Source organism: Bufo gargarizans, chromosome 6, assembly GCF_014858855.1.
Source record: "Bufo gargarizans isolate SCDJY-AF-19 chromosome 6, ASM1485885v1, whole genome shotgun sequence".
In the NCBI taxonomy this organism is placed as follows: Eukaryota; Metazoa; Chordata; class Amphibia; order Anura; family Bufonidae; genus Bufo; species Bufo gargarizans.
Window position 1 is genome coordinate 364,550,023 of NC_058085.1, and position 14,750 is coordinate 364,564,772.

The window sequence follows — 14,750 nt, forward strand, 5'->3', positions numbered from 1 at the left end:
TCCGTGTTATCTAAAATGCGCATAATGCATGGGTCGCGGGAAAGGCAGCCTAATATGAAGTCAGCCATGCGTGCCAGAGTACCAACAGGCAAGACGTCTATCTCGACGTCAGGATGACTCTCCATCTCCTCCTCATCCCCTTGTGCCCATCTACGTCGAACCGATGGAATTAAAGTTCCGTCGGTAGTATCCTCTGTAGCAGAGGCAACTGTCTCCAGCTCCTCCTCCTCATGGTTCAATTTGCGCTGAGAAGATGAAATGTGGGTGGTCTGGCTATCACCCACACTCCCCCATTTCCACGTCTGCCACATTCAGAGCGTCGTCCTTAATTGTGAGCAGCGATCGTTTGAATAGACACAGAAGTGGGATGCTTACGCTGATTATATCGTTATCGCCACTAACCATCTGTGTGGATTCATCAAAGTTTCTTAAAACCTCACAGAGGTCTGACATCAATGCCCACTTCTCGCTTGTGAATAGTGGAAGTTGACTCGAAAGGCGACAACCATGATGCAGCTGGTATTCCACAACTGCCCTCTGCTGCTCACAAAGCTTGGACAACATGTAGAACGTAAAGTTCCAGCGCGTGCTCATGTCGCACAACAGTCAGTGAGCTGGAAGCCCCAAGCACTGCTGCAGCGTTGACAGGCCGGCTGAAGTTGTGGACGACTTGCGGAAATGGGCATCCACGTGGTGCGCCTTTACTAGTAGCTATGTCGGTGTGCTGTTTGTCCCCTAGGCAGATCAGCTTCAGCACGGCCTGTTGACGTTTCCCCACAGCAGTGCTACACTGCTTCCAGCTACCGACTGATGGCTGACTGCTGCTGGAGGTAGAAGTGGTGGAGGTAGCGGCGGAAGAGGAGGAGGAGAAGTGGGGGTTGGAGCCAGTAACATAGCTGCTGGCGGAGACCCTGATTGACGTAGAGCCCGCAATCCTGGGCGTGGGAATCACCTGTGCAATCCCAGGGTACGACTCACTCCCGGCCTCCACAACATTCACTCAGTGTGTGGTAAGGGAAATGTAGCGCCCCTGGGCACCAGCACTTGTCCATGTGTCCGTGGTCAAGTGGACCTTCCCAGTAACTGCATTGGTCAGGGCACGGGTGATGTTCTGGGACACATGTTGATGTAAGGCGGGCACATCACACCGTGAAAAATAGTGGCGGCTGGGGACTGCGTACATAGGGACGGCCGCCGACATCAGGCTGTGGGTAAGGACAATTGGACGCTGCCCTGGGAGAGGGAAGTGGATGTGGTTGCTGATGGTGCATGCGAAGGCTCAGGTGCAGGGCAAGGGGCATCCGGCCCTGCGCCCTTGACAGGGGATTGGCCAGCAGTGCGTAACACAGGGGAAGAGGAGGCAGTGGGGTGGCCCGCAGACCCAGATTATGGACCCAGGCATTCGGCCCACTGATTAGGGTGCTTGGATGCCATGTGGCGGATCATGCTGGTGGTGGTGAGGTTGCTGGTGTTCGCGCCCCATCTCATTTTGGTACGGCACAAGTTGCAAACTACCACTCTATTGTCGTCTGCACTTTCCGCAAAAAAGCGCCATACTGCGGAACACCTACCCTTTGGCAAGGGAGATTTACGCATGTGGGTGCTCCGTGTAACGGTTGTTGGCCTCTTTGGTGTGGGCCGACTTCTCCCTTTTGCCACACCACTGCCTCTTACAGCTTGTTGCGGTGCTGCAGATCCCTCCTCGTCTGTACTGCTTTCCTCGCTCGGCTTTTCACCTTCCCAAGTTGGGTCAGTGACCTCATCGTCCACCACCTCCTCTTCCACTTCCTCATCCCCATCCTCCTAACTTGACCTAACCACAACCTCAGTGATTGACAACTGTGTCTCATCCTCATCCACCTCGTGAACAAATAATTGATGTTCACCACCCTCATCTTCTTGACCCTGTGATAGGTCAAGAGGTTGTGAATCAGGGCACAAGATCTGTGCCTCTTCAAACGTGTTTGGCGAGAGGGCTAAATCTAGTGATGGCGATAAAAATAGGTCCTCAGAATGTCCGAGTGTGGTATCAACAGTTTGTCCGACTCCTGACTCTTCATGGTGGGAGGAAGGAGGATCAGGGTGAGAATTCTGTGGACCAGACTCTTTGCTAATGAGACTGGTCTTGGTGGAAGAGAGGGTGGAAGAATTATCTTCTGCCATCCAACCGACCACCTGGTAGCACTGGTTCGACTTAGACAGTGTTGTCCTGCGACGCCCAGTAAACTGTGAAATGAAACTAGGTATGGTGGATTTTTTCTTTTTTCCAGTTTCACCGGCAGCTATGGGTGCAGGTGAATACCCTAATCACGTGAAATTAAAACTCACTGTCAGCTGGGTAACTGTATGCAACATACATCGCGAGCTCCGCGGCGTTCCCATTCAGTAACCGCGCATGCGCGAGAGGAACAAATCTTGCGATTCCTCCGGCGTCTGGGGACTGACTGGCAACCACAACCAAGATGGCTGAGACAGCCCAGCAGCTAGTATGCGCATGTGTAGACCGTAGCAGGGGCCGCCCATCAGTCACTACGTAATCGTAGTCATGTAAATAGATAACAACAGATACAAGGAACAGGATTCTGCTAATATGATTTTTAAGGAGTCTTATACTGATATCAGGGTCTAGAACACTGCAAACCTGCGATCCACATGACATATACATATAGGATCACTAGATTCAGCGTCTTATCAACCCATTATGATGGCTATAAGGAGACAATACAGAAAGTAGACAAAGGGTGTCACCCAACAGTGACAGGCCACGTTAGTGATCCATCAATGTTCATTTAGGAGGAATTTGGCGTCGCCAGGAGATCCCCGCGAACCGCCTCCCATCCCCCATAAGGGTACATCACTCTCTCACCCGTGCATTTACATGTCCAAGCCAGAACTTTCTATAGTAATAACACTAATAATCCAAGTTCCTTGAAAAAAATAATAAAAACAAATAAATAAATATAAAGACTGTATGGGTAGGCGCCTAACACAGTATGGACTAAATTCCGCATCAATGTTGCAATAGCAGTCCAGACATCATGTATGTGGATAAAGTGCAAACAACATGGGTAGCCAGCTGGAACCGCGATGTACTTCACACCATACAGCGCCTCAGTCATGACCATGAGATTGTTTTGAATCTAAAAACAAAAAGAGAGGGAAAGTTTTAGAAAAACCTCTCATACAAAAATTACACTTGATTAAATGAATTAATGTATATACATGTGCATTCAACATACAGAAGGGAATATGTATCAGGCGATCAACGGAGTGAGGCAGCACTAGTCCACCCTAAAAGCCACATTTAACCCATTGGGTCTTAAAGTTTTCAAAGTATATATCCAATATAGCTCACGCTTTTTGAGGAGAGCTTGTCTATCTCCCCCCCCCCCCCCGTCTCCCCAATTCTATCTGCTCCAAAATGCGAAATCTCAAATCGTTCTGTGTGTGTCCTGCCTCTTTAAAATGTTTAGACACGGGAAAATCCATTTTCTCCTTCCTAATGGAATAACGGTGTTGATTTAGCCCTGTCTTCACATCACAACCACGTGGTCTCACCAACATACCACCTCCCACAGGGACATGTCAGTTGGTAGATCACGTAGGATGAGTCACAAGTCAGAAATTGAGTGATTTTAATCATTCTATTAGTGGCCGGATTAAAAAAATGTATCTCCTTTTATCATAAATTTACAATTTATGCAATAATAGTAAGGGTAGCAACCAGTGCGAGTGGAGCCGCACATTGCTCTCACGCTTGTCCTGGCACTGCCCACATCCGATTTCACCAGTCTATCACCCAAATTTCGCCCTCTCCGATAAGAAAATAAAGGGGGTGTGTTAAATTCTGCAATCTGAGGGAAACTATTCCCTATCATCTTCCAGTGTTTTCGAATGAAAGTCGCAATTTGCGGACTATCAGGGGAGAAGTGGGAGATGAAGGGAATTCGTGGATTTTTGGAGGCAGCCTTAGGGTTAGTTATAGTGGAGTGATTCTCCACTCGCATAATGGTTTCTCTAACCAATTTTTTAGGGTACCCCCGTGTGGCAAATTTTTGACCCATTTCATTAAATCGGGTATGTCTCACTTGTCCATCCTTCACTATCCGCTGTACACGGAGGAACTGGCTGAAAGGCAAAGCCCGGATCATGGAACGAGGGTGATGGCTATCATATCGCAGCAGAGTATTCTTGTCGGTAGGCTTCACAAATAAATCTGTACTCAGACCTCGTCCCATGATCCGGACCTCCGTATCAAGGAACTGTAACCTATCCGTGGAATGAACCACGGTAAATTTCACAGTCGGATCGATTTCGTTGAGGAATGCGTGGAACGCGAGGAGGCCCAACGTGTCGCCCGTCCACACCAAGAAGATATTGTCAATATAGCGCCACCACCCCAGAACTTGTCTGAAGTGGTGGCTGCCATAGATAGACGACTCCTCAAGGTGGGCCATATAGATGTTAGCATAAGTGGGTGCCACGTTGGACCCCATCGCCGTCCCACGCAACTGAACAAAGAAATCGTCCTGGAATAAAAAGTAGTTCTTAGTCAAAACTAATCTTAATAATGAGAGCATAAAGGCTTGACAAGCCTCGGAGTATTCAGAGTTCCTAAGACATGCCTTGACAGTCTGTAGACTCAGCTCATGGTTGAACGACGTGTATAAACTACACACGTCGAACGAAACCAGAACCGCGCCCACAGGGACCTCACGATCATCAATCTTAGACAAAAAGTCACCTGTAGCTCTAATAAATGATTTTGTGGAGATAGCAAAACGACGCAACATTTTGTCAAGAAAAATTGTTGTAGTCCCCTTTCTTTTGGTATTAGGCCTGAGGGAGTCTGCTGTTCATTCAGTTGGGAAGGAACAGGTTATCTTTTGTCCTGACACTATTTACAGGGCCCTTTAGGGTCAGATAGGGCTCTAGGTTCCTGCGTATGAACATTCCTACCATTGAGGTCTGTTCATACTGATAGTAGTCAGGGCTCGGTTTAGGGATTCACTAGGTGGTGACCTTTCCCCTTTCCCTAGTTTTCAGGCGTAATACCTCTTTCCTTCTCTCCTGTGTTCAGTGTGGAGTTTACCACCCACACCGCGCCGCGACTCTTCCAGGGCACAGTAACTTGCACTGTAGCTTCTATTACTGGAGGGGGAGTCTTATGTATCCCCTCATCAAGGCCTCCACAGAGCAGTCTTTTTCCCCTCTATTTAGAGACATTGCACAGATACAACGATAAAATGAGTGATAAATAAATAAGTAACAATCTGATACATGGTGATGTCATAGATTACTCCGCCCACAAATCCTCCCTGTAAACTCTACTACAAATAATAGATGATGGGAGTGGTTTAGAAAATCCGGATCACATAACCACACTCAGTTTTCTCAGTATCTGAAGAAGAAATGTTTCTCTTATGTTTGCGGTTTGGGCTGGGTGGTTGCAAAAAACTGCATAAGACAGAGATCAGACAACTCGTAGACGAGGTCTCTCTGTAGCTTATCGACGAGATTAGTGGCAATTTGGCAAATCATCGACAACTTATTTGTCAACGAGAACCACTTGTAGAGGTCCCCAAACACATTAGTCTATTGTCATTTATCGCTAAAACTTCACAAACATTCACATTAGTGTATTGTTAGCTGAAGCCGTCAAAAACGGTGAGTTCGGCTGACACTCTAATGAGTATGGGGAGCTCCTTATTCTGACCGGACAAATGAAGCCAGGGAGAAGAAATGATAACTTCCATTAGGCCTCTTTCACACGGGCCTGATGGAGGGCCGCATGCGCTCAGGGTGCAGTGCGGTAAACCCGCACGAGTAGGCACGCAATTTTAGTCAGTTTTGTCTGCAATTGCATTCCGTTGTTCAGTTTTTTCCGCTCGAGTGCAAAGAGTTATAATGTGTTTTGCATGTGTGTGATAAAAACTGAATGTAGTACCCAGACCCCAACCTGGACTTCTTCACTGAAGTTCGGGTTTGGGTTCGGTGTTCTGTAGATTTTATTATTTTCCATTATAACATGGTAATAGTGGGAAATAATAGCATTCTTTAATACAGAATGCTAAGTAAAGTGTCCATTAAGGGTTAAAAAATAATAAAAAAAATTACTTATCTCATCCACTTGATCGCGCAGCCGTTATTGTCTAAAGTCCTTTTATCTTCATTCAGCAGGACCTGTGCTGACGTCACTGCGCTCACCACGTGGTGAGCGCGATGACGTGAGCGCAGGTCCTGCAAGAAGAAGAAAGAAGACGATAACGGCTGCACGATCAAGTGGATGAGGTGAGTAATTTTACTTAGCATTCTGTATTAAAGAATGCTATTATTTAACATTATAACCATGTTATAATGGAAAATAATACAGTAAATGGAATTTAATGGGGTCCCGGGGCTCATATCATCTCCTTAGCAACCATCCGTGAAAATCGCATTGCATCCGCACTTGCTTGCGGATGCAATGCGATTTTCACGTTGCCCCATTCACTTCTATGGGGCCTGCATTGTGTGAAAAATGCAGAATATAGAACATGCTGTGATTTTCACGCAACGCACAAGTGATGCGTAAAAAACATCGCTCATGTGAACAGCCCCATTGAAATAAATGGGTCCGGATTCAGTGCGTGTGCAGTGCATGCACGTCACGCATTGTACCTGCGCTGAAAACTCGTCCGTGTGAAAGGGACCTTAGGCTAAATGCACACGATCAGGATTGCATGTGGATTTTCAGTGCGGATTTGCGTGCGGAAAACTCGCACCGTAGGTCATGTACATTGTATTCTATGAGAATTTGAAATTCTGAATGCACACGATGTGGATTTTTTCCAAGCGGATTTTCACCTGTGGTGCGGATTTTAAAATCCGCAGTATGTCAATTTATTGTATTTTCCCTGACCGGATTTTCTTCATTCACTTAGTAAAATCTAGTAAATAGCTTTTTTTTTAACCCTTTGTGCCTTCTTTTAAAAAAATGGTCTTCTTATTTTACACTACAGATTGGGAATGGACAAAATAGGGGCAATGTAAAAAGTAAAAACTTTATTGATGTTTGCGTGCGTGGTGCGGGTGTTTGGTGCAACTTATTTGACGCTGCTGTCACGGCCTTTGGTTTGCGCTCTTACACTGTTGCCAGACTGGTGGTTGCCCATGGCAACGTGTTGCTGAGTGTTCCTCCAGGCTTGGTGTGTTCTGGTGGTTCACTGCTCCTGGCTTTACCATCAGTCCATTGAGGGCCACCCTTTTGGCCAGGCTGATCCCCTTTTACCCCCACTCCCCGCCATGACATTATGACCACAAGGGTGGCCCTCAATGGACTGATGGTAAAGCCAGGAGCAGTGAACCACCAGCACACACCAAGCCTGGAGGAACACTCAGCAACACGTTCCCGCGGGCAACCGCAAGTGTGGCAACAGTGTCACAGCGCAAACCAAAGGCCGTGACAGCTGCGATCTAGACACTGGAAACCGCCTGGGTTGTGACGTCAGTAAATTGCCTTATTAGGCAGAGATGAGCGAGTCTTCTTCTTTTTACTTCTTTTCTAGAATAAAGGAACCACATATATAACAATCTGAAAACACATATGCTCTATAATTAATAGAGAGGGTATTGATAACATACACATAAGTCCATGTTAGTCCCTTTCCCTGGTGTCATATGCAGTGAAACAGGGAGAGGATGATCTTTGCATTTCCTCCTCTGTCTGTACCCTGTCTGCATATCTTCCTGTTTACACCAGTCCTTTTCCATGCTGAACATAGCCAGCTGAAGTGGATAGTTACATAGACCTGCTATATCTCAGGCAGTATAGCTGCAATACAGCCAGTGAAATATAAATTGACATTGACCGAGGTATTGACCAACATCGACATCTAACAACATCGACCAAAGCATTAAACAAAACATCAACAGACATTGAACAAAACATCGGCCAACATTGACGAAAACATTGATCGACAGAGACACCGATCTACATCGATTGGGGCACCAAGGGACACTGACCGTGTCACCGACTTACATCGGCTGAGACACTGCTCAACATCGACAGAGACATCTATCGATATCGACAGGGACATCAATTGACATCAACTAACATCAACAGAGACATCGACCAACATCGACCGAGATATCAACCTACATTGACTGAGATATCGACTTGCATCGACTAAGATATTGATCGTGATCGATGGAGTTACTGATCGACATTGACGAGACATCGATCGTCATCGACTGAGATGTTAATTAACCAAGACACGACCAACTTTGATATCGATTGATATCAACTGAGACATTGACCAACAATGACTGAGACCAGTCTTTTAGGCCCCTTTCACATGAACGAGGTTGCAGCGCAGGTGCAGTGCGTGAAGGGAACGCATAACACCCGCACTGAATCCTGACCCATTAATTTCAACAGGTCTGTGCACATGGGTGTTGTTTTTCACGCATCAATTCTGTGTCGATTGTTGAGTAGTTAGATAGATAGATAATTACCCAGCTTTGCAGGTTCCAGCCAAGGGTTTGACAGGAAGCTATATGGATTTTGCCTCTTTCATGTTGATCACATTTTACCTTTCTCTCTGTGGTCTGATCACAGCCGCACAGTTGTCTCTGTGATTTCTCGGCTTTTATTACTGCTCTGGGGCTTTCTGTGTCCCTCAGGACTCTCACACATCCACTATGTCTCCTATGTAAAGACCTGTAAAAGGAACCAAGAAAACAAGAGAGACTGTAATTATATAACATAGAGAAAGAGAAAGAGTATGAGAACCAGCGGCAGGGAGCTGGAGCCTCCAGGGTCCATGAGTCGGTGGCACATGGTTGTTGTCCCAGGTTAGGGTGAATTTCCAGGGAGCAGCAATGTTGTCTCTTATACAGGTTTTAGGGTTGTCCCTTCTTCCTGACTGGTACTTTATTGGCAGTTTTTTTGTCCTCTTCTACTCCTCAAGTAGGCCCTTAGTCTGGCAAGCGTCCCTTTGCTGTGGAATTTGCTCAATTCCTTTCTTGTGGCACTCCTCTAAGGACCACAGGAGTGGCTCCACTTCGTTGACTACATGCAGAATCATCTGTCCAAAGCTGGGACCACATCCAAGGACAAATAGATGATAGAGTCCATCCATCGGGTGATGAGAACCTGTGAACGCTGCTCTTCTCCATAGATACCGCAATGGGGGCAACCGAGAGAAGGAGGAAACCACATAACAGTGCGGGCAGAGACGCACCAGACTCTTCAGTCCTGGTTAGCATTACATAGACCATAAGGTTTGTATGTGTGGTGGGCGGGGGCATCTTAATCCCCAAATGGAAAAAGGGGAGGGGGGGAAGCAAAATAAGTTTTCTTATGTAAGTGCAGATTAAATCTAGAACGTAATTATTTAATACAGAATCTTTTTTATTATTTATAATAATAAAAATAATATTTTTTATACGGCGCCAACATATTGCTCAGTGCTTTATTTGTGTAAAATATGGTAAATTAATACCGTCTGTTGTAGTAGATTGCCAGGTTGGAGCCCTCAGCCGTAGTAGATTGCCAGGTTGGAGCCATCAGTCGTAGTATATTGCCAGGTTGGAGCCCTCAGCCGTAGTAGATTGCCAAGTTGGAGCCATCAGTCGTAGTAGATTGCCAGACTAGAACTGTTGATTATTGCCAGACTGGAATCGTCGGTTGTAGTAGGTTGCCAGGTTGAAGCCATCAGCCGTAGTAGATTGCCAGGTTGGAACCGTCAGCTGTAGTACATTGCCTGGTGTGAGTGGTCAGCAGTAGTAGATTGCCAGACCGGAACCGTCGGTTGTAGTAGATTGTCAGGCTGGAGCTGTCAGCTGTAGTAGATTGTCAGGCTGGAGCCGTCAGCAGTAGTAGATTGTCAGGCTGGAGCCGTCAGCTGTAGTAGATTGTCAGGCTGGAGCCGTCAGCTGTAGTAGATTGTCAGGCTGGAGCCGTCAGCTGTAGTAGATTGCCAGGTTGGAACCATCGTTCATAGTAGATTGCCAGATTGGAGCTGTCAGCCGTAGTAGATTGTCAGGCTGGAGCCGTCAGCTGCAGTAGATTGCCGGGCTAAAGCCATCAGCCATAGTATATTGCCAGACTGGAACCGTCGGTTGTAGTAGATTGCCAGTCTGGAACCGTCGGTTGTAGTAGATTGTCAGGCTGGAGCCGTCAGCCGTAGTAGATTGCCAGGTTGGAGCCGTCAGCTGCAGTAGATTGCCGGGCTAAAGCCATCAGCCGTAGTATATTGCCAGACTGGAACCGTCGGTTGTAGTAGATTGCCAGGTTGGAGCCATCAGCCATAGTAGATCTCAGTAGATTGCCAATCTTCATCCTGCTGGATATGCCTGTTGCAGTAGAGTGCCATTTCAAATCTAGTAGATTGCCAGACTGGAACTGTCAGTCGTGGGAGCTTGCCAGGTAGGAGCCGCCGTTTGTGGGAGATTGCCAGGCTTAATCCGGCAGTCACAGTAGAATACGTGGCTGGAACCGTTGATCTCCGTAGACTGTTATGCTGAGTAGTAATCATTGCTGTGCAGAGAACGCAGAGCAGAGTCTGGAGAGTCCCCTCTCAGTATATCATTGAAGCTGGTGCTGTAGACTCTGTAGCTGTGCTCGTTGAAGCAGACCTGCTCCTGTAGTCAGTGCACTGCTGAAGGTGTCAGTGAGTGTGCAGGAAGTTTCCCGCACACAGGCATTGGTGAGACTGACATTACAGTACGCCGGCTGCTGCAGAGAAATCTGACCTCCTGTGTCTGGAAGGAATCTTACCTGACAGCTGCAGAGGACCGCACTGCATAGAACACATTGGTGCAGAAGATACGGCAGAGCCTTCCCCCAGAGACAGTGCACCAGCAATAGTGGATCTGCTGGGGAAATCAGCCGAATCTGTCGCATCCAATCTGATTGAAGCTGATATGCAGAGTGTGCCAAAAACGAGGCGAGTATCTGAAGGAGAAGAGCATGAACCGTCCGCTCATCGCCCACACGTGAAGCTCCAGCGGTGCTGACTCTGGCGTCCATCCAGTCCACGAAAACTTTGCATGGATGACAACGTCTATAGCCGACCACAGCCGCACGAAGCCGGTGATCTCTGCCTCCTGCTGGGTTACAGAAACCTGCAGCCTAAGCATGAAGGGTAACAGAGCCATGTCCACAGCCGTCTGTACTGAGCTCTGCTGCTTGGGGACGGTGTTTTATAACCTCTGTGTGATGTCACAGGAGAGGGGTGTTCCCGGCATTACAGGACTGGGCTCAATTCTTTCTCGTTGTGTCGTTTATCAATTGTTGTTCGTCACCGCCGTATCTGACACTCTGGTGCTAAACGCGGCAAATACAGTGTGCAGAAAAGTTACTGTAGATACTGACGGCCTCACAGCACCGTACCGCCACACAGTGTACTGTCCATAGGGAAGAAGCTGGCAGGAAAAACGGTGGCGATTCAGCTGGGGAACACGGCGGTGAAAACTGTGGGAAAAAAGGCAGAGACGTTGTGCAGAAAAAACTGTACCGTATAGTTCAATTCCTTGGATGTAATAATCAAACAAAGTATAATACACCTTACCTCATTCCTGTGATAAACCTGCTGTAATCCGATCCCCAGTGCAGAACTATCACACCCACCAGATTGTACTTCACCAGCCGCAGCCTCTTCTTCACTGCACGGACACAACTGTAATATGAGTTATAAATAAATAAATAAACCTCATGTATGGTGACGTCATAGATTACTCCGCCCCCTGCTCCTCCCCCTAATCTCCACTGCCTATAAGACACAATGGGAGTGTTCTAGAAGATAATGATCATGTAAATTAGGCACGAAAGGCAGAACCTCCCACGCCCGGGCTCTGAACTGTCAGAAGAGATGATTCCCATTTGTTTGCAGTTCGGCTGGTTGTTTGCATAGGACTGCAGGAAGCAGAGATTAGCTGTCCAGGGCCGGTCTACCCAGGAGTCCTGTTTGTAGGTTTCCCTAGAAAGGATTCTAATAACGATTGTGAGGACCAGATGAAAATCTAATTTATTTTTTATTTTTTATAGTATCTTTTTATTGACTTGTCAAAGAGCATACAACAACTCCAAAAACAATAAACAGACAATCAGACAAGTACATCAAGTCTAGTGTGTCCACTGAGCAGCATCAATATCGCAGGACAGAGTTATGTTTACAAGAAGAAAAAGGAAAAGATCAGAATAAGTGACATCAAGAAATCGGTATTTAAAAGTAATCTGTGCGATATGTATGTATGAGTAACTCCATTCACACACACAGACATTCACACCCCCACAGGACCGAGACATATATCCCTGTATCTCAAGGTAACACTGTTTGGGCGTTAATCCAAGGATCCCATATTTTTAGGAAACGGTCAGGGGATCCTCTATGTTCATATACAAGCTTATATAATTCTAGAGTAGAATTAACTAATTGTATCCAATGCTGCAAAGTTGGAGTTCTGGGGGTCTTCTAATTCACAAGGATAGTTTTCCTTGCATAGAACAGGAGCAACCTGTATAGTTGTCTACCATACTTAGTGGGGATACCATCATTAACTAGTCCTAAAAGACTCATCGATGGAAGGCATACATCAGGAAAGCCTTAGCATTAATATATGTATGGATCTCTTTCCAGAAACTTAGAATAATCGGACACTGCCAAACCATATGCATCGCGTACACTTAGGACTGGGCAGTTTACACATGTTAAACAATCTACCCGGTGTATAGTATACCCTATGTAGCCATATAACCTGAATACGTTGATCTCTAGCGTTAACAACTGTGGATCTCCAAGTGTGGCTAAGTTCTCTCACATGTGAGGCCTTCAGATCATCTAAATCACGCCTCCACTTAACAAAAGACTTGTCGAGTGGAGAGTCCTGCTCAGCCAGTAATGACGCATATAAGTTCGAAACCGGTTTGGCCAGCTGAGCCCTCCTTACCACCGCCTCAATGGGGCCACATTCCAGTCTCAACTGATCTTTGCAAAACTGAGCATGACAAGCATGTCTGAGCTGAAAATATCTATATAAGAAATGTTTTGGTAATTTAAATTCCTGTTTCAGACTGTTAAAGGACCTGAATAGACCCTGTCATAAAGTTGTGTAAGATATTGCAGGCCCCTTTGGGGCCAAAATTCTAAATCCGGCAGTGAAAACAATTCTGACAAACCCTTATTTCTCCATAGTGGTAAATATGGTGACCAGCTCTTCCCATTTGTCAAACTCTGACAGGTGAGCCTAAAGGTTTTTTCTATCTCAGACAATGGAGGCATATCGCTAGGATATGCCCCCATTGTCTTATAGGTGCGGGTCCCAGAGCTATCGAGAACAGAGCCCCGAAAGTGAAGGAGAGCGCACTGCGCATGCGCCGCCGCCCTCAATTCATTTCTACGGGGCCGCCAAAAATAGCTGAGCACTGGCTCGGCTATTGCCGTCTGCCCCATAGAAATAAATGGGAGCATGGGCCGCACATGCACGGCACTCTCCCATTCACTTCTATGGGAGAGGCGGGGATTAGCGATTGGTGGTGGACGGACCCCGGGAAATCTGGGGTCCTCCAGCCACAGCGCTCCCCGCGCTGTTCTCGATATAGGTGCGGGTCCCAGCGGTGGGACCTGCACCTATCACACAATGGGGGCATATCATAGCGATATTCCCCCATTGTCTAAGATGGGAATACCCCTTTAAGGAAAACACTGAGGAGGGAACCCACTGGCAGGTAGCAGCCAGAAACGAGGTATTCAAGCACAATCCCAGAGTAGTCAGGCAAAATCCAAGGTCGAGGCGGAATGCACAGTGTCAGAAGCGGAGGTTGGTCAAAGTTGGTACACGGAAAGTCAGCTGGAAACAGCAAATTAAATGTCTAGGAAGCTTCATACGTCTCACCATAAGGCGGAAGCACTCAGCACTGAGCCAGGATCTAATCAGGTCTTTATAGCCAGGGGGTGTGAGTCCGCCCCCAGGTCTCCAAGGCGACCAGGAGGCTTCCTCTCCCGTGGGACAATGGCAGGCGAAGGTGTGTGGACCGGAAACCTCCCCCAGCAAGGCCACAGCTATATCTAAATATGCGCATTGCGCGCGCGTCTCTGGATTGCGTGCACAGCCTGTGTACCGCGCAAGCGCACCAGTTGCTCGGCCTGCGCATGCGCAGTAGTTGCTGGGGCGCCTGTGGTTCTGCCAGGTTGAAGGGAGGCCTGTATCCCACGCCGTACCCTCCAACCCCGGGGGTAGATGACGTCCCTGTCTTCCTGACACCAGTCTCTTTAACTATTTGCACATTCACCCATTTATCCCAATTTGGCACGGTAGCAGCCATCGTCAGGGTATAGTATTTTGTAGAGCTGGCCTCCTTCTTATATACTAAGTTTGTAAGGGCCTCATAGGAGCCCACTAAGGCAGCTTCCAACACCACTGCTGTATTACTCGCATCAGCTCTAATCCACCATGCCACATAGCTCAGCTGTACAGCCTGATAGTACATAGAGAGGTTAGGCTGCGCTAGGCCCCGCTGTGTATAAGGTGCCTGAAGGGTCTGTCTCGCTATTCTGGGACATGATTTACGCCACAAAAAGGGAGTGAACAGTGAACAATATGTTTCTTAGGTGGCGCTACAGGAGCTGCTCTATAAAGATATAAAAGTTTAGGCGGGAGAATCATCTCTACAACATTTATACGACCTATCAGAGTAATGGCAGGTTCACCCATGCTTCAATTTTCTTAGTGATATATTGCACGGTGGGAATGACATTAAGTTGGTA